The sequence below is a fragment of the Rutilus rutilus genome (assembly GCF_951802725.1).
Source record: "Rutilus rutilus genome assembly, chromosome: 17".
NCBI lineage: Eukaryota > Metazoa > Chordata > Actinopteri > Cypriniformes > Leuciscidae > Rutilus > Rutilus rutilus.
The window spans coordinates 12,826,793-12,846,933 of record NC_140230.1 but is presented as its reverse complement, the minus strand read 5'-3'; the positions used below and the strand labels follow the sequence as shown (position 1 = coordinate 12,846,933).

General features: G+C 38.3%; 1 protein-coding gene across 1 annotated transcript in view; it reads right to left on the bottom strand.

Moving 5' to 3' along the window:
• ncalda (neurocalcin delta a) overlaps window positions 1–19,783 on the bottom strand; it is a 62,563-nt gene extending 42,780 nt beyond the window's left edge. Inside the window, exons 1-2 of the mRNA XM_084385546.1 lie at window positions 19,594–19,783; window positions 14,910–14,987 (exon numbers count right to left, since the gene is read on the bottom strand). The gene's annotated coding sequence lies outside the window, so the exon portion shown is untranslated. The remainder of the gene's footprint in view (window positions 1–14,909; window positions 14,988–19,593) is intronic.
• Window positions 19,784–20,141: the final 358 nt, after the last annotated feature.

Here is a 20,141-nt window from a genome sequence, read left to right as displayed (position 1 = left end):
AACAGTCTAAATTAATTATATGCAAAATATTTGAGCTGCATCCATTTCCATTATTATAGTCTCAAATACATAATCCATTGATTGATATTTGGCATCATGCACAGAAGCGCAATCATTCCCACAATGGGCATCCAGCGTTTTAGAATGACCCACTGTGTGCCTATCTGCTTGGACACCTGCTATGGAGATGTGTTAGACTGTTGAGGTGTGCAGGTTGTACAGTCGTGGACGCACATAGGTTTATATGAAAGTGCGTGGGCAGCTGCACTCCTACGAGTGTTTCAGTTATCTTCCTCACGGCAGAGACGACTGTCACGACTTTGCCCACTCACACAGAAGAACCTCCTATTTCATATAGGCAGGCAGGGAGGGAAGCAGAGATGCAATGGATGTATTTGTAACAGTGTTGCTGTTCATCATGTGGCGCCTAACCAACCCCCCCCCCCCCACCACCACCACACCTCACCCAGAGTGCAGATGGTCACGAAACAATGAAAGAATGAGTGATTCATCCCTCTGCAGTGGTTCTATTCTGTCAACAGAGCCGCGTGGGTGATGCCTTTTACGATTCAATTTAGATTAACGCATATGGACAGGCATGTTAAACACTGCTAATGATTTCTGAATTTGAACATCTTGGGTGCCTAGGCTCTAGTGTTGTCACGATACTGGAATTTCTAACTTCTATACAATACCTTGAAAAATATCCATATTCTATACATAGGGAAAACAGACTTTATATAAAACAAAGTTTTTGATAATTTTATATTTTGTTGCAATAGCTTTACAGTACAGGGATGCTTTTTGAAACTTTGAACAAAATTTACATAAAAAAACAAGTAAACAGTCAGTAATAAAATAAGAACAAATAAACTAATTGCAAAAGATAGCACAAATAAATACAATAGAATAAAGAGGCAAATGAAATAAACATTTTTCAGGTGGGTCTAACAGTAGTATTCAGGTAAGAAATACTACAGAAATTAAATGCAGTAATCAAATGTACTGGATAGTCTTCATTGCAAAAATGAAATGCAGATTAATGCTTACAAGTACAAGGTAAGTTACAAAAGTTATTCAGTCAAAGAGCAAAGTGTGATTTTTCCTGTGTCTTTTGTTCTCTGATGAGAGACAGCAGCAGGTGTATTAGGCTGCTGTCACTTTAAGAGTTTATGCACAGATCCTATTTACTGTTACCCAACATTTGTTTTCTATCTCTATTTATATTCTAAAAATGACAGTTTTCCTGAATACTTGGCAAGACGGGCATTTTGACATAATTTTGTGTGTATTTGCAGTGCAATAAGCCACGAAAAGTACTAAATTTGGTACTCACGAGCGGTTTGAGAGGCCGGCTTTACATGCACGGCACTTGTGTAGATCGGTGGTGCGCATAGTTTTGGTGTGAGCGTGAAACCTGCATGAATGAGTAAAATTATGCGCAATACCTGCAACCTCGCTCTGAAATTCAGGACCTGTAACACCAACACTATTCACCCAGAGTGAATGAGAGGAGGCGGGTGTGTGTCAAACTGTCAATTTCCAGTTTGAGAAAAGAGAGAGCGAGAACGTGCAGCTAGTATCAACGCATCGATACTGCAGAAAAGGATTACTTGAAACGCTTCGGATATATCAGTACCTATATACGTATTGAAATATTGATAATTTTGACAACACTACTATGGCCCACATGTGGCAAACCATTGAGAGAATATCCTCAATGGTATTTGTCTCTGTAAGTGCAGTACTGCAGTTCTGAGACAGTAGGCGTCTGATATAAAGATTCCTATCAAGTCCAGGAGTGCAGATATCATTATAGGCAGTAAAAACCAAATGAAAGTCTCTGCCATCCAGCCTCCTCAGCAGTAGATTACATGGATGTGTGTATGTCTGAGCAGACTTTGACCGCTGGTGCAATAAAAAAAGTTCTATACAGGGTTTTTCCTGGCTCAAAACGAGGCGGAGGTGGTAAATCCTTCTTCTGTATTTTAATAATAATAAGATAATTAAATTTGTATTTTTCGTAGACCGTCATATAGCCTACTGTGTTTCCCACTGTATTTTTGTGGGTGGAGCTCGGTACCTCTAGGGGTATCTGGGGGCATGCCGCCCCCGTAAGAAAATTTGTACAATTTAAAGAAAACTTCATTAATCTGGTGCACTTTGAGTCACCCGAATCCGCAGTAAAAAATAAATAATCCACCCACCAGCCGCCCAAACCTATGATATTCTTTGATTTAGATATCTGCATCTGATCACCACATTACAATTATTCAAATTCTCAGTGTTAAGCATGATAATATGGTAACATATCACACTGAATAGGCTGATTTAAAATGTAGGCTGATTTTATTTAAAATAAAAGGTCATCTTTTGGCAAAATTAGATTTCCTTTATAGCCTAAAAAGAGGCTTTACTCCCTTCAAACTTAAATTGTCAATGAAAACACTCTTATGAGAATCTTTTTTTTTTTACCTTTATAAAAGGGCATTTTTCCCCTTATTTTATTAAATGTATGCTCCATCTTTCATTTCAAATTCTTAAATTTGATCAATACATTCAATTAGAATAATACGACACTATAGGGCTGTTACCATTCAAATTAAATAATTTACACTGAAAAATTACAAATGTATTAAGGCGAGACACTACAGGTGATATCACCATGAAACTTCCTCAGTTGATTACTTACACAAGTATATTAAAAAATGTTGCATGTTTAATTATGCAAATTAGGCATTATCTCATTAAATATGCACCATTTTGCATATATTTTCGGTAGATAGAACTGAACATATGATAAAGCCAGGTGCAAAATTATTTTTTCATTTTGTTTACACACAAGATGAAAAAAAAATTCAGAGGGATTTCAGGATATATGCTTTCATTTCCTAGGAAATCAAAATATACTGTCCATAGGCTTAAAAAAAAAAAATCAATTTTCGCCATATTTTCTTGACTAAAATGGACTAAGGAATGATTTATTAAATCCCTCTGAAAATATCTTCAGAATACTGCTAAGTGTATAACTGGAAAGTTTGGTGTACACAGGTGCTACATAGGCTGAGATGTTTGTACTGGAGAATGACAAACTCATTTTGAGAAAGATTTAAATAGCTCTAAATGAGATTTCGTCGTTAGCTTTAAATCCCCCCCTTTGGACATTCACGATTGGTTACTGATAGAAAGGAAATGCCCATATTTGGGTTACATAGCGTTGTGCAGGAGACTCAGAGCTTTACAACGATCACGGTCACGACAGACTTCAGTAAACAGACGGATCTCGGCATGTCGCGCTGGAATGCTAACTTCTTGGTAAATTCGGGAGAAGTTTGCTGCCGCAAGTAAACAAAATGTAATAAAATAAACATCTTAATGTATATTTTCAACGTTTTCTTTATAGCAGCTTGAAAGAACACATATTGAAGGAGTATACTAGCCCAAAATCTCAAAACTGACCACTGCATGAAAAAGCGATGTTTTTGCCTGCCGTGTCTCGCCTTAAATGAGATTATGAGAGTGTTATAAATATTTTTTGAATATACAAATAAGGAATGTTGAAAAGAATGATACTTTGAAACTAAACTGCCAGTAGGAGGCGGCAGGCGACCGTCTTAATGAGCGAGTCATTCATTGTTCAAATGGCTGATTTATTCAAAATGAGGCAGTTTATGACCGGGTAATTGAATCTTTGACTCAACCGATTCGTTCAAAACGCTGTATCATTCAGGAATGAAACACGGCTGAGTGTTCCCGTGAGATGCGCTCTGGTTCTGCTGTGATCTTTGTTTGGATTATTTTCGCTGCTGAAAAAGAACAAAAACAGTCATTGCGTCTAAAATGTAAAGGACTTAATTTTAACTATTTGTTTTTTGAACTTATGAAATCAGTGTCTCGGTTTCAATCGTGATGGTATTCAGGAAAACAGCTCTTTGGTCGTGTGATGTTTCTTAACTGTATAATGTTATAAATAACTGTGCGAGCCTCAAAATCGCAACTGTTACCGTCAGTAGCCTACATTAGGTATATATTATTATCAACTATAGGCTATCAATCGCCACTTACATTAAATGAAATAAAATCAGAATAATCCTAGCATTTTCGGTGATTCCCTAGTTATTTTGAATTTTTTTTAATTAATTAACGTTTTTTTTTTATCAGGGCATTTGTCCAGTTGGGCAAGTACAATTCTCTTTCACTTGTCCCTTCAAAAAAAAAACAAAAAAACACACGTGTCCCGGACAAGCGTTAATGTCGAGCCCTGATGTGTTTTCCTTTATTGGTTTTCCCTGAAGAGAATTACGTTGTTGAAAACTGAAGTAAAAGAGTGACGCACCACACGTTCATGGCGTTTTACCGTGATGAGAGTTCCGTGTCTTAATTAAACTCAACACATTATAATGATTTATCTGTCATCCACCCTCGATTACTTGGAATCGTATGTTTTTATTATTTGACCCGCGGATTATGATCAGTGCAGCACTATCGGCAAACTATACGGTTTCAGAATAGACACAGGCCGGGAAGCTGCAACAGAACCGTCACGGTATCTGAGCATGTGACTGATTGGTCGATCAGAAGAGAAGGGTTAGCTCACCCAAAAATTTTTATTATGTAATTTACTCACACTAAAATGGTCTATATTAGGGCTGAACGATTAATCGCACTTTCCATGTAATCGCACTTAAATCGAGATGGCTTATCGCGATTCTAAAATCGCAAAGGCGATGATTTTTAATGCGCAGTTTGTCATTGATGTACGGCTCTGTAAACGCTGCTCCTTATGAAAGCACTGTGAGTTTGAGTCACTTATAACGTGCATTTGAAAAAACAACGTGTCAAACATCTTTCCAAACATGAGAAGCATTTATGAACCTCGTCCAACAACAGACATTTAATAACATGCATTTACTCCAAACTCACTTCATAACGACAGTTGAGCTCCTTCTGTGAGATGTGCCTTCTTACACAGAATAAGGCAGTCGTGTATTTATAAGTCATGTTTAATCAAAGCGTTTTAATCTTCTGTTTATTCCATAGACAGTATATAAATGGACACAGCGACCCCATAGGTTTCAACGGAGAAAAGTGAAGTCAATTAGAAGCACTCACTTCCTGATGGCCGAGCGTACTGCGCAGACTCAAACTGAGCTTGACGACGTAGATGTGACGTGAGCAACCTGTCTGTCTTCTAGTAGCTGTGCCAAGAGAAATCTGAATCATTCCCTTCTGAAACTTGCAGAGACGGAGAGCGTGAGTAGGAGGTGTCCATGAGCTTGGAGCAGGAGAGACTTTTGCTAAGTATTCTGATTAATTACTTTGTCATTTTGCCTCCACGTCCCCCCGATTGCCCGCGAGCTTCTCCTGTCCATACGGTAATTTCTCTACTGTGCGACAGAGAGTCGTTAGCCTATTTTTACAAAAACTGCTTCTACGGGGCCATAACATAAGATACAAGGTAATGGAGCCTTTTATACATTTTCGTGTTTCTTTAGAAATAAATAATGGACAAATGGAGTCTTTAAACGCCTCAGATGTAAAGTTAATCGCTGTCAAAGTGACGCCAAAATGAATGGGAGTCAATGGAATGCTAACAGCAGGTGATGGTCCGCTAATCAATGGCGGCGCCCGGGGAAGCTTCAATATTTTATGAAACCCTGCCCCCCCTGGTTTATTCAGCTACAGCGATAGGGATTTCCTGGAATGATGCGCATTATTGTACTTCTGTGGCGGGTCATATTTATCGTGTTCGCATGAGAGCGCCCTCTGGCGTTCTAATGGGGCAGTATTTACTACCAGTCAGCCGCACTCCACTGACAAGCTGCGCATAAAATAATCGCAAATCGCGTGCGGTTTTGTTGCGATTAATCGTTCAGCCCTAGTCTATATTTCTCTATATCTATATCTATAAAAAAATACAACAGCTGTTATGCAGTTATATTTTTCTGACATTGACAGAACAACCCTAACCCTTTTCCAAAGAGTTGCTAGAGAGTGACATTTTTCAACCTTGGGGAAAACAACAACAAAAATATATGGTTGAATGGACTAACTAAACTCGTGATGAATTAATGATGAAGCATGAGTGTAATGGGGGTGCAAATATATGAGCCAATATATTTGGCATTAATGGAGGAAAAGCATCCAGTGTGTGGGAGGAAAGAGAAGCTGTGGTGGTTTTAACATAATAGACAAGGTTGGTGGTTTTACGCCGTCATTGCTGGTCTCTTTTGCAGGTCAGTGTTTCTTTGTCAGGTTTTATTGAACAGCTCTGCAGGTTTAAATGGAACTTTCCTAAACAATTCTTAAAACAAGCCCTATTTTATAGATATTTGATAGTATACCAAACTGGTTTAACAGGTTGATTTCACACAGTAAGATGACGTTTTGTTTTATGCATTCAGGAAACAGTGGTCTGCTGCCACCCAATAAAATAATCTAAAATTTACTTCACAATTTTAAAAAGTCAAATCAGTGCAGCAAATATAGGTTTAACAAGTATAAAAAAAAAATTAAAAATTAAAAAAAATTGCAGCAAAGTAGCACACTCCCCTCTGAGTGTAAAGACCTTTGCCAAACATTTGCTTCTGTTATGCATCAGGAATGTTTCGCCAGCTTAGGAGGGTAAGGCCAGAATCTGTCTTATGTGGTGTGTGAAGTCAGGGCTGTCAGCATCACTTAGTTACCCCTCTCAAAACAGTGTCTCTCGCTAGCTGGTTCCACCCATCCCAGAGTGACAGTGAAAAGGCCAACTTTAAACACCACAGCTGAAATCAATTTGAACTTACACTCTTAAACTTTTCATGAACATATTAGGTAACTCAAATCTTTCTGTTAAAACGATCCAAAAAATGTAAAACATTTAAAACATTTTCAGGGAAAGGTGCCAAAACCATTAACATTTCTTACCACCGACTGCTTCAAAACAGCCCAGTTTAAAAAAACTGTGCAATGCAGCATAATGAATACAAAAAATAAAAAAACTGAAAAAGGGTTCTAACGCAAAATACCATGTCTACACAAACTCAGACGAAGTCTTTACTAGGACTGCACCATCAAATCACAATTATGCTGTTGTGATTAATGTGAAAACTACTTGAACACAGACTGTAAAGCTGACGTATACTGGAGCCAGCCACCAGGGGGTGATCAAAATGTGCTGGTTTCACTTTTCAGGATGTGCACTGCACATTTGCTTGAAAATAATAAAACGTATGCATTCCAATAGGGTCCTCACATTTTAATACACTAACTGGCACTTTACATCTACTTCCAATCCATCATTGGTCGATCAGAAGTGATTCAGAAGGGTTAGTTCACCCAAAAATTAAAATGATGTCATTTACTCACACTAATTTTTTCAATGGATGGGCAAAAATTATGAAAGAATGTTAAACATTCAAAAATATTGTGTTTTGAAGGTGAACGAAAAATCTCGTGGATTTGGAACGACATGAGGGGTTATTAATTAAATTACAGAATTTTTTTTTTTTTAGGTGAACTAACCCTTTAAATTAGGCCATAAGCCATTCAATAACAACCAATACTAATAGGAGAAGTTTAAACTTTAAGTCTGTTTTCAGATGCATGTTTCACTTCTGTTTGTGGTGGAAGAAACAATACATGACAATCACAAAGAAGCATTATCTTGTGCGTCTACTGGCATGGAAGAAAAGCAGCACGTCTTCATGAGGGTACAATAAGCTCTTATCTCAAAAGATTCCTCATAATATAACCCCTTTCCACCTTTCCAGTGATGCAGTTAGTTACCCATTGCCTTTTCATAAACAGGTAAACATTGTTGACACTGAAGTGTTTGACTAATGCCATCATTACATTTTCCATAGTTTATTTACAGGGTATCTGCTGGTTTAAAAAATAAATAAATCTAATTTAAGGGTTAAGACCTTTTTAAAGGGTTAGTTCACCCAAGATATTTCTGTCATTAATTACTCACCCTCATGTCTTTCCAAACCCGTAAGAGAAGGTCTTTTTGATTAAATCAGAGAGCTTTGCTTTGATAGCTACGCAACTACCACTTTCAAGCCCCAGAATGGTAGAGAAGACATCATTAAAGTAATCCATGTGACTCCTGTGGTTTGAATTTTATGAAGCGCCGCAAGTGCTTTGTTTGCATACTTTTTTTTATTATATTATATTATATATAATATAATAAAAAAAAAATGTATGCAAACAAAGCACTTGCGGCGCTTGCGTAGCCACAACTACTTGTGGTAGTTGCGTAGCTATCAATGGAGGGACGGAAAGCAAAGCTCTCTGATTCTACTATTAATCTCCAACGCGAGTTCACGCAACAATGTCTGCTCTCGCGTACCATATACACATGCATGTTAACCCGTCACATTTCATGGTGCTCATGTGAACATGCGCGTATGAGATAAATATTTTTTAAATAAAGTGGTAAATTAAGTTTTTGTGCAAAGCAAGCACTCGCATTGCTTCATAAAATTGAGATCAAACCACTGGAGTTACATGGATTACTTTAATGATTGTGCTCCAAAGATGAACAACAGTCTTACGGGTTTGGAATGACACGAGGGTGAGCAAATGACAGAATTAAATTTTTTGGGAGAACTATCCCCTTAAGTCCTGCACAAAAAAAAAAAGAATGCCATGGAGTGAGGTAGAGATATAGTAACATCCAAACCATAAAATGACTGTAAAAACTACAATATAAACAACTTCACAATTCAATGATTTTTTTTTTACATCCCTCCCCTCCCCGGCAAGTGGCAACACAGTCGAATCTTCCTGAAATATAGGGCAAAGTCAGCGGTACATAGACCTGTACTGTCAAACCTGAAATGTAGATCCTTGCCACTTGTTGTCGGTTCAGAAGGAAAGTTAGGTTGTTTGCCTGCCATTCTCGCTCTGTCTGCACAGCGTCCATGAAATGCGCTGATGACAGTACGATGTGTGCGTGAACAGGCTGCGCAGAGGTGTGCAACAACACGTTGACTGACATGGAACACATGGTATCATTTTATTGGGACCAAATGAAATGATTGCACGAATATTTTATGGCCCTACGCTCCTGCGCTTTTTTAGAAATGTGACGGGTTTGGTCTAGTGCACTTTGAGAGATTAAAATGAAAAGCTCCCCAACCCAGACTGGGTAAACCCAGCCCAATCTTCCGGCAGCTCAGGCTGGAAACCTGTACATTCTTCTATCCTGCTTCCGTTACAAATCTGCAGGGACCAATCACAAACTGGCTTATCCACCTGGCGCACTATTGGCATGTTTAATCCAATCCAATTCCTTTTAACCTCTCGACAATTGACACATTTCCTGCCTGGAGTTTTCGCTGCAAAGTACGTCCAGGTCGTTGGTCTGATTGGTTGAAGGACTATCCAGTCATTTGAACTATGCCCGTTGATCACGCCTCTTGTGCAGTAGAAAATACAGAGCAGACCCACCAGACTATCTTAAAAGACTGAGCTTGGTCTGGTGATAGCCAGACTAGCTCCAACCCATATTCAGTGATCAAATTGAACAAAGAAGAAAGTCTGTGCATTGACTTGTACCTGTACTCTAAAGGGGACTGAAACCTCTTTAGTTGAGATAGTGTCTGTCTACAATACACTACATAATATTTAATATTCATCCTATGACAGTAATAGCCATATATTGTAAAAAAAAAAAAAAAAAAAAAAAAAAGGCACTGAAAAATAAATACGTTTTTTTTTTTCGTTTATAAAAAAAAAAATCATAATTAGTTTTGTCCTAATTACTATACTTGAAAGAGATAAACACTTGAGCTCTTATTTTGACGAAAACGGCAGTCAAGCTTTTAATTTGGTGGAAAACTTACAAAGCTACAAATCTAGCGAAATGCGGAAATAGTCAACTATGCATATGTGAAAATATGCGTAACTGGTGCCCGCTACGTTCCCAAATGCACACTAAACTCAGCACATGCACAGATGGATTTGATAAACACACAAAGCCTTATGGAGCTTTCGAATTTAGTTTTGTTTGACAGCAATGCCGCAAAACATGACATTAAAGACCTTTTTATGTTATTATGAGAAATTTAAATATATTTTCGGGCCGCCACAGTCTAGCTAAAGAATGGGAAGCACGGAAATCTATGTGTGTCGGTCAATGTTGATATTGCGGTGGGCCGCCACAAATAAATCAATGTATGGGAAACACTGACTCACATTAAACCATATCTCAATTCCTATTTTTCTTTCCGCAAATTTAAGACCTCTTTTAATGATTTCTTATACCATTTAAGATATGTACAACTTTTTATGGCCTTGTATTTAATCACAGAGGTCAAACATTCTCAATGTTGAATGAAAAAGTGTCAGTGCTGAAAGCGTTCCACCACACATTGTCCAAAGACATCAAACCCAGGTTTTGCCAATAGTCAACACCATGTGCTGCAGTGAATGGTTTCAGTGTGTAGGCAGTGCTCTGGTGGCATGCGTCTGCTGACAGTTTGTGCTTAGGCTGAGTGATCTGTTATTGACTTCCTTTCAGCAGACCACCTGGAGAATAATGACATTTACAGACATCATTATTCAAGCAATGACGGCATCAGCTCAGCCTTTGATAAAACATTATCGACGAATGGCTGTCTGTATGCCTCCCACAGAGCTATTCTGCAGTTTCACTCTTGATTCATTGTTTTCTGTTTTAGATGAGCAGAAGAGTGCTTTCTTATACACAGTTGGTGCAAGATGACATTTGAATGTGAGAATGGGGATGTGGCTGCGAGCTTTAATTCACGTCAACATCCTTCTGTCAAAACAGAACGTCTACATTGATGACCACAGATTTTCTCAAACATATACCCTGATTATTGTGTAATAACGGAGATGACTGGACCGATGGAAACTGTATGCCTATCAAGGACCAATAACCATCTCCTAACCAGGCACGACACAGCCAGATTCCAGCGATTAGTAATATTTCTGTCCACAAAAAAACAAATTGAAAAAGAGCCATGACGCAAAACACAGCTGAGCAGAACGGTTCTCTCACACTTAAAACGCACCGCAGCTGTAAAGCACACATTTTCCTGACTTCACCATTCTCTTTCTAGGAGCCACCGATGATTTAGAAGTATTAAAAGGTATGAGGTTTTTAAGTCAGCAGCTGTTAGCAAAATGATAACCTTTGGTTTGACAGCTCAACATCGAGTAAGAATCAGTCACACAAATGCAGGTTACCATCACCGAGGCCTGAGTTCATGACACATCAATCCAGAGTCTCATTTAAGCCCAGTAAACATTTGTGGTCACAGACATAGACGAAGTAAAACAACATGCAAAAATTAATCTGCAAATTTTTCCACAAACAAAACATCAGGTTACCACAGGTTATTGCCATGCCTATTAAACCTGACCCACATACAAAAGAACAGGTGTTCGTCGTCAATGTTTCTATAAATCTGAGGTGAACAAAAATAGACTCTTTATTTCTGTTTGATTCATTCTTTATGATGGTACTTTGCATGGTTGCATTTAGCCCATATTTATATAAAAGTCTCAATATTAATGACATTTTTTGTTATGCGAATGTCAAGACTTATAATAAACAACTAAAACAACAAGTATTAAATTATTTTTGAATGTCATATTAAATATTAACTAGAAATGTATTAATTATTACATATTAATTATAGAGTACTTCATACAAGTTCTTCCAACCATATAAAGCAAAGAAGAGAGTGCATCTAGCACTAGTCTGGGCATCAGTGCAATTCTGGGATTCAGCCAACAGCAGACAATGAAGAACTCATGACAATAAAGTACCCGCTGCAATAAAAGGTGTTGCTTTTCCAGTTTGAAATAACCCAAGGCTTTTCCACTGAGCCAAGTCTTTTAAAACGTGGACAGAAAAACAATGTTTCACTGCCTCACTGAAACCACCTTTTGAACCAACCCACTAGGCAGAGAGTGTTGTGTGGGCTAAATCAGCAACGCGATAACACGACCACTGGGTTAAATGAGATCAGCTGTGGAGTTAAGCCAGGTTTTGAATGCCTCTGCTCTGAAATAAAGTGAAAAAAGATTGGGTTTAAGATTATTTATAGAACGCTGCAAGCTGTTTCTCATCTTAGATTACAAAATTTTACTTAAACTAAATACCTCTAATAGACAACAATTTTCACTGCGGTTTTACCACAAGCAACATGTCAGCAACACAAAAAAGACATTTATCAAGTCAAGAATGATTTTAGAATTACGAAACACTAGCCTATTTTGTGGAGATATATTATTTCCCACTGCATTTGTTGATGATATTCAACATTGCAAAAACAAACATAAATGTTACAATATACAGTATCTTATTATAACGATGGGAGTTTTACACACATGGATTTTGTGTGGATTTTCATACTTTGCTCACTATGCCTTCCACCATGTTTCTCCAATTCAGCAACATTTCCATAACATCTCATTTGAGAATGAATTTACCCATGAAGTTACTTTACCTACTGAATACACAGTAGTGTAATGCAATTTTGCAGCTTTATTTTTTTTCAAAGATAACTGATTAAGTTACCACAGATATGGTTAACCCTGGTATAATTTTACACTTGTCATGTTGCTATTTACATCTTTTTACCCTGCCAAACTGTTTTTGAGAGCCTCTTTACATAACACTTTTAGGGAAAAGAAGAAAGTTCACACAGTTTTACCTAAGAGACTCAGTGAGCTTCATTGATTATAGTGGAACTTTGTGAGATCGTGATGAACTGAGATGAGTGACAGCTTGTTAGGTATTTTAAAGAGAGCGCTCTTTGCGGACTTTCTAGGCAATATATAATCCATTTAGAATTTGCATAAAACGTGTTTTGTTGCATTAGTTAAGGCAATGGTTATTTATTATTCAAATTGGCTGCCCTGCCAAATCACGCATACAATATGCTTGCTTTTCTGTTCAAATTATAGTGGTTTGTGAACATAGCCGCTTCATTAACAAATCATTTATCGGGAGCATTTATCCGGGGGTGTGTAGGTTGTTGCTAGGCGACATGTAACTTGAAACTATTTTGTGACTTTCTATTTAAATGTGTTTTTAAATGTGCATCTCCTTAGACTTACCCTGGAGTTGGTTCACCCTCCACCTATGTGTATAGGTATGACACAGCTTCACAAACAGTCTTTTCAATCACACTTGTTATTTCTGTCTTACAATAATTCAAGTTATCACAGAAGTACTGGGATAAAAGTTTACAGTTCGGATAAAACACTGATGCCTATGGTACCAATCAAAATAGAGCACACTCCCTTTCGAAAGCAACTTGGAGCTTCAAGCAATGATTGTATTGAATACATTGTTACACCAGTAGGTGGCAACAAGTGACTAACAATTTTTTAGCCTATTTGTCATTGAATCATTCATTCAAGAGGTTCATTAAAAAAAATGGTGATTCATAAAGTAGCCTAATGAACCACGTGAAGTCTTTATGAGTGAGTCATAGAAACATTCATTCAAACCAATTTTTTTTTTTTAATCATTCATTCTAATTAAACCCTTTTAAATAGACTGCAGCAATTAATATTTTGTCAGAACCTCTAGTAAATTGCGTTATTTAATTTAGTTGTCTGTTCGTGGGAGAATTGTGATCTCTCCATTTGAAACAAAAAAAAATTGAGATTCTCAATTGACCGTTCGCAAAGAGCCGCCCCCTTTAGTTACTGTTGCTCTTTAAGTCACGCCGCTCTCACGCAGTGAAAAATCACTGACAACGTGCTGACAGACAGGATAGACTAGGTTACTTTTGATATGAATGTCTCAACTTTAGTCTTTTTTTTTTAAGAAATTTAAACAATAAATACCGTTTTGTGGCTCTTTAATGTGTCTGCCAGATCGCTGTAGAGCCTCAGTTAAAGCTGCTCGTGAACTGATCATCTCTTCAATCTAATTAACTTATAGCATTAAATAAACATGAATGAACATAAGAAGGAATGTTGTTATAACCGCGGAAAGACATCAGTACACTCCGTTTTTCAAGTTAATCCTCCAACGTTAATCTATAAACTCTCGTGACTGCTTTGTCGGATAAAATTGGCGGTTTCAGCGGATAATGATTGGTCAGATCGTCTGTCAATCAAACTCCTTGCGAAGGGTCAATTCATCCACAATCATGTAGCTTTAACCAACAGGATGGCTTTTATGTTAATAGTATGGAAAACGTCCTCCAAACAACATATTCTTAGACGCTAATGCAGGGTTTTGGGAAAAAGAAGAATGTAAACCAGAGTACAGCCTTGCAGCCAGTGAAAATACAGCAGACGTGAGACTTCAAGCTCTGCAGGCAATTCATGATCACGGATATGAGAGCCAGTAGGTGTAATCATTCAGGCATAGCACCATGATTTGGGCAGCGACACTACAGTGGTTTTCAGAAGGAAATTCCAGTGAAAGTCAGCTGATCTTCACCAGTTTTGAGAACACACAATAAGACTCAGTCAGGAATGGTCAGTTATATCCCTCACCATGACAACGAATGTCTGTCAGCCTAAATTTGTTTGGATGGTACTGAGTTCTTGGTGCTGACAAGAAAAACTCTCATTATATTAAAAGAATACTGCTACACATCATGACGTAAAACTGTCATTTCAGAGCTCTCAATAGACAGTCACCATGCTAGAAATGTACTGATTTGAGTGACACAGGTGGGCTTTTATTTCCGTTCTGTAACTAGGCAACAGCAGCTCGAAGAAAGTTCTAAGTTATGTTCTTGAAAGAATCATTAGTCATTACTACCTAAAAACAAATGCAACTGATTAAGTAATTCAACAATATAAACCTCAAGGTCACTTCCTTCCTTTTCTGGTTAAAACAAAACCCACCAAATGTTCTGTAACAGATTTACAGATAGATTAGTCGTGAAAGTTATTCTTAAAGAAACACAGATCCTCACCAAGTGCCAGAAGAAATCCACAGGCTTGACCAACTGACCAGGCTGCTTTCTTTAGCTGCCGACCAGGGAACTCTTCACCTGAAAGACAACAGAAAGATTCCCATTAGAGAAGTCTTTGTATTAAACCAGATATCTCAATCAGGGGTTGAATTACAAAAATGAGGGCAAAAAAAAACTATTATTGGAAGAATGGGTTGAAAAAGAAGAGGTTATTGTCTTCTGGGTGGGTGCTCTTGTTTCTAAGCAACAGAAACCTTGACTCATCCCCTCATTGTTCTGATGTTGTTCAACAGCTACAAAAAAATAAAACAGCAGAACCTACAGCTCTGACTGTACATCTGCCATCAATTCTTCATCAGCCCTTTGATGTTTACTGAACCTGGTTTAATAAACACGTCAAACACACAAGCTATGAAATACAATATATTAGGGCTGATTTGATATTAAAATAGGCAGCGCTCGACAATGCAATCGCTTCCCTCGAATTTGAGATTAAAATAGATGTCTGTGAACTGTAAAATGTGTTTAGCAGCATATGTGCAAAAGTCCCCACAGGCCCTTAAAAAAATTTTTTTTGCTTTATGAAATTTAAGGTCTTAAAGTTAAATGTTTTAAAACGCATCTTAATTGTAATTTTATGATGATTTAAATTTGGGAATGGAAAACCAGGAATTGTGCAGCATAATGTCTTACAGGGTTGCTGCACACTTTTTAAAGTCAACTTTAAGGCTTTTTAAGACCTGAAGAAATACTGTACATTAGGGGTGTGCAATATTGACAAAAAAATTATATTATTAAGCCTTAAAGTTCTGCATAATTAAGGGCGTGGCCACTTGAGTGACAGGTGGATTGCTGCTGCTGTCCCTACTAGCCGTTTGTCTGCTGTCTGTTAGCCGTGACGTCACCTCACCCTTTGCCAGTTTCGGTTATCCGGAAGTGGCGCGCTGCCAAGATGGCCAAGGCCGGCTCCGCCAACTTTTGGGCTTCAAAAATGATCTTTACAAACCCGACGTCACAAACACTACGTCCATATTTTTTTTTACAGTCTATGGTTTGGACCCAGGCAACGGTGATGCGTGACATTAGACTTAAAGGGGTCATATAATGCCATTTTTGTACAAGCTAATATGATTCTTTAGGGTCTAAATTAAAAGTTTGTAATATACTTTAATTAAAAATTCTCATTAGTATTGTAAGAAAACACTCATTTTACCTGGTCAAAAACAGCTCTGTTTTCAGCACGCCGTTTAAGTGCATGCGTCTTTAAATGATAATGAGCTTTGCTCACCCCGCCCCTCTGTTCTGTGCGTACTGCGTACACAGTTTTAATAACACAATAACCATAACGCGTTGTTCATTATAAACGTGGGATTATGAATTATATTGAGAACGTCGTACATAGAAAACATGCCGTAATGTACCCTGAGTGTAAACAGCCGCATTCATCGTGAAGCGTGCATGCGATTTGCAAAGATTATTATAAATATTAAAGGTTACTAAAACGTTACACTCACTTCTTCTTCTGGAGGTGCAGCAGGAACACGAATAGTTGGTACCGATCCTTTTTTCAGGAGCAGCTTCTTAGCAAAACCAGCTTTATAACGTTACTGACCCTCATTTGTAAAACAGTCTGGTGTGTGAAATGATTTGCGCCAACATGAAAGCATTGACGTTGATCATGGGGAATATTCCCTTCGAAAACAAACTCAGCCACTGCGTCTTCAGCGGTTCAGATTTAGGAACATCAAAATTATGCTGTGTTCGTTATTACACCCAAGAACAGAACACCACAATCGCTTAGACGCCATTCTATCAACAATGACGCGCGGGCTATGATTGACAGCTCGCTCACGAGCGAGGGCGGGTCTGTGTTGAAACGCTGCTGTCAATCAACAATCGTGGGAGGGGCGTCGATTTTGTGACGTCACAAAATCGACGCCTTGATTGAGGCTTGATTTGAGACAGGGGAAAACATATAAGAAGATAAAAAAAAAAAAAAACACTGGATGGATTTTTATCATTATATGATGGTTGTGTACAGGCACTGCCAACACACATTTCAGTACAATCAACTTGTAAAAGTGCATGTACCATTATATGACCCCTTTAACAAGCAGTTAGAAAAGCATAGACATTTTAAATGGGGTGTAAGAAAGTATCGATACTCACATGAATATCACAATATTATGTTTAGCGATACTGTATCGATTCTCAAAAAAAAAAAAAAAAATCAATGTTTATATATTTGTTTAGATCTAAGATTCGTAGTAGTGGCTTCATGTTCGGTTTAAACCCCGACCGATAGATGGCAGTGTAATCTCTGAAGCGCTTTTTCGCCCAAAACCATTCAGCGGAAACTCCGCCCTGCAGCCGATTCTTAAGATTTTATTGGTCATGTCAATCACAGTACTGATTGCCTACACAAACAGTGATCCCTAAACCTACACAAACAGTGATCCCTAAACCTACACAAACAGTGATCCCTAAACCTACACAAACAGTGATCCCTAAACCTACACAAACAGTGATCCCTAAACCTACACAAACAGTGATCCCTAAACCTACACATCACTACAACCTTAACCAATGAAATTAGCTGCAGGGCGGGGGATCTGGTGAAGTGATTAAAAAAAAAAAAAAAAGGATAACAAGACAAAAGATTTAAACCATCTCCCGCCACAGTGGAAGTCATTTTGGCTCCCACTGTAAATCATTTTCATGCTCTCCTAAATCTAAACTTAAGAGAGCATGTGCACCTTGGGAAAAAAAATAAGCATCAAGCCCTGTCAATTCATAAGACCACATATTTACATGTCCTTGACCACAATCTGCACTGTCACGCATGCCAACCTGCTTGTGTCGGGTGGCTACCCATAGTGCTGCTGAGGTCCATGCCTGCGAGGTTGACACCTCCACAACATGTTATGCATGTTATAAGTGCCTCTTCTTCATGCAAAGTGACAACAGAATGATCAGCCGCCTTTGGCAAATTATATGCTTAAGTGAAATTGGCCAACAGATAGGACAGACGTGCGCGTGTTTGTTTGGGGGGGTTGGATTTGGCATGGGAACACACGGTTGTGAGTGTTATCACTTGGCTTGCATCAGTGGCTCTAATTTCCATCTGGTCTGCATTAGTGGGAGAATGCGGGAGGAGGCAGATCTGGGCTCCTCAACCGCAGTCATGAAAGTACACAGACCAAAGGACTTCATCTTTTTTGGGAAAAGTAATGGGCATGGATGGATGGACTCTTCAAACATGGCTAGAAAAGAAGCATGTGCATTAAAAGAAATAAGTTCAAAAACAAGCAGCCATTCCAAAACAAGATATATAGCGATTTCAAGAGGATTTCTTCAGTATCACAATGAATCTAACAAATATTTCGCATAAAAAGGTTTGTTCACCCAAAAATGAAAATTCTGTCAGTAATTACTCACCCTCATGTTGTTCCAACCCCATAAGACTTTCGTTCATCTTCGGAACACAAATTAAGATATTTTTGATGAAATCTGAGAGCTGGCTCACTCCTTCATAGGCTGCAAGCAAGGTAATTGATATCTGCCAGCCAAGAAAAGTTAGTAAAGACAAAGATGACCGAAAGTCTTACGGGGTTGGAACAACATGAGGGTGAGTAATTACTGACAGAATTTTCATTTTGGGGTGAACTATCCCTTTAAATATGATCACATTAAGTGCCTCACAGCGAGAAGGTCCCCGGTTCGAGTCCCTGCTGAGCCAGGAGGCCTTTCTGTGTGGAGTTTGCATGTTCTCCCTGTGTCTGCATGGGTTTCCACCACTATCGAAAAACATGTAGTATAGGTGAATTGTAATGTAATGGGGAGGATTGGGGGAAGACCTGGCAACCAAATCATTGCTAAGAAAATTCATGGACAGTCTCTCGCGTATGGCAAGAGATGTCCATAGAGTCACCAAGAGTCCGATACGACTTAAATAGTAATAATATATAGATAGAGTTTTCATAATCAAAACTGCTTTAGGTCAGCATCCTTGGCAATCTCACACCAAGACAAAAACATTGACTCTAACCTACACTGTCAATCCTCACTCGTTCTGGAGGATGGCAGTGTACAGCATGACATCCACTTGAGATCTGGAAGTCCTCAATGATAAAGAAATCCAACACGCAATCATGAGAACCTTAACTCATAACGTTTCAACAGCTACAACAAGCATATTGAAATAAGAAAACACCAGAGCTCGTGTAACGTTACTGTAGATAACATGCGTCATCAAAACACTGAGGGACCATCTGTTTATGTTAATGTCTAACGGTGACACATTACGACAAAAATGTCTTTAGAAGCCAGACAAAATATTTTGTCACGAACTGGAAGAGTCATTTAACTTAGTGTAACGAGTCTTCCCCTTTTGTTAAGTGTCAAGGAACCTTAATTAAACAAAATTAGTTTTGAGGAGACTTCCTACTCTCAAGCTAACTGGCTAAAAGCACACGTTGTATCAGCGCACGAATTGTGTTACAAAATACACACGACGTTATCGGTTATTAAGAAACTCTTGAGCTGCTTTTACTGCTATGTTGTTCATCATAGGCGACGAACAGAGTGATGAGTTGAACAACAAAAACACAGAGCTCAAAGAAATGACGACAAACATCGGCAAACTTGAAGAAAAGTTTAGGAAAAGAAGAAAAAATAAACTCACGGTAACAAACTTTCTGCAGACGGTTGGAGGAAGCCTAGAACCTAAAGCAGCTGTAGGGTCCAATGCAACACCAGAGAACTGAAGAGGAAATAAACCGAAAACGGTTTTGCACTCGCGCCGTTTGGGGAATGTGGCACGATAAATGCTTGATGACGTCATGCGCGCGGCACGCCTTCCTCATGGCTGCATCAACTAGCACTAGCGTGAGGATTTTATTCTTATACATTATTGATATCGTTTTTGTTGTATAAATTAGGGAATCTGGGTGCATCTTCACCGACCTTTTGTTTTTTAAACAGGCTACGATTTTAGATTTCCCATAACAGTCTTATTAAGTCATTAAATCCACGTGTTGGATTTGTATTTCTATTTGGTAATATTATATGCGATAACCAGAATTAAATATGCAGGTCGTAATACGAAACCGTCTGATTTGACCTCATGCATGTTTCGTATAATTATGTATTTTACCCAAATGACAAGAATCAAACGTCATGGGGAAAATATTCTTAAATCTATGAATTTACTGACATCTAGTGGTGAGTGTT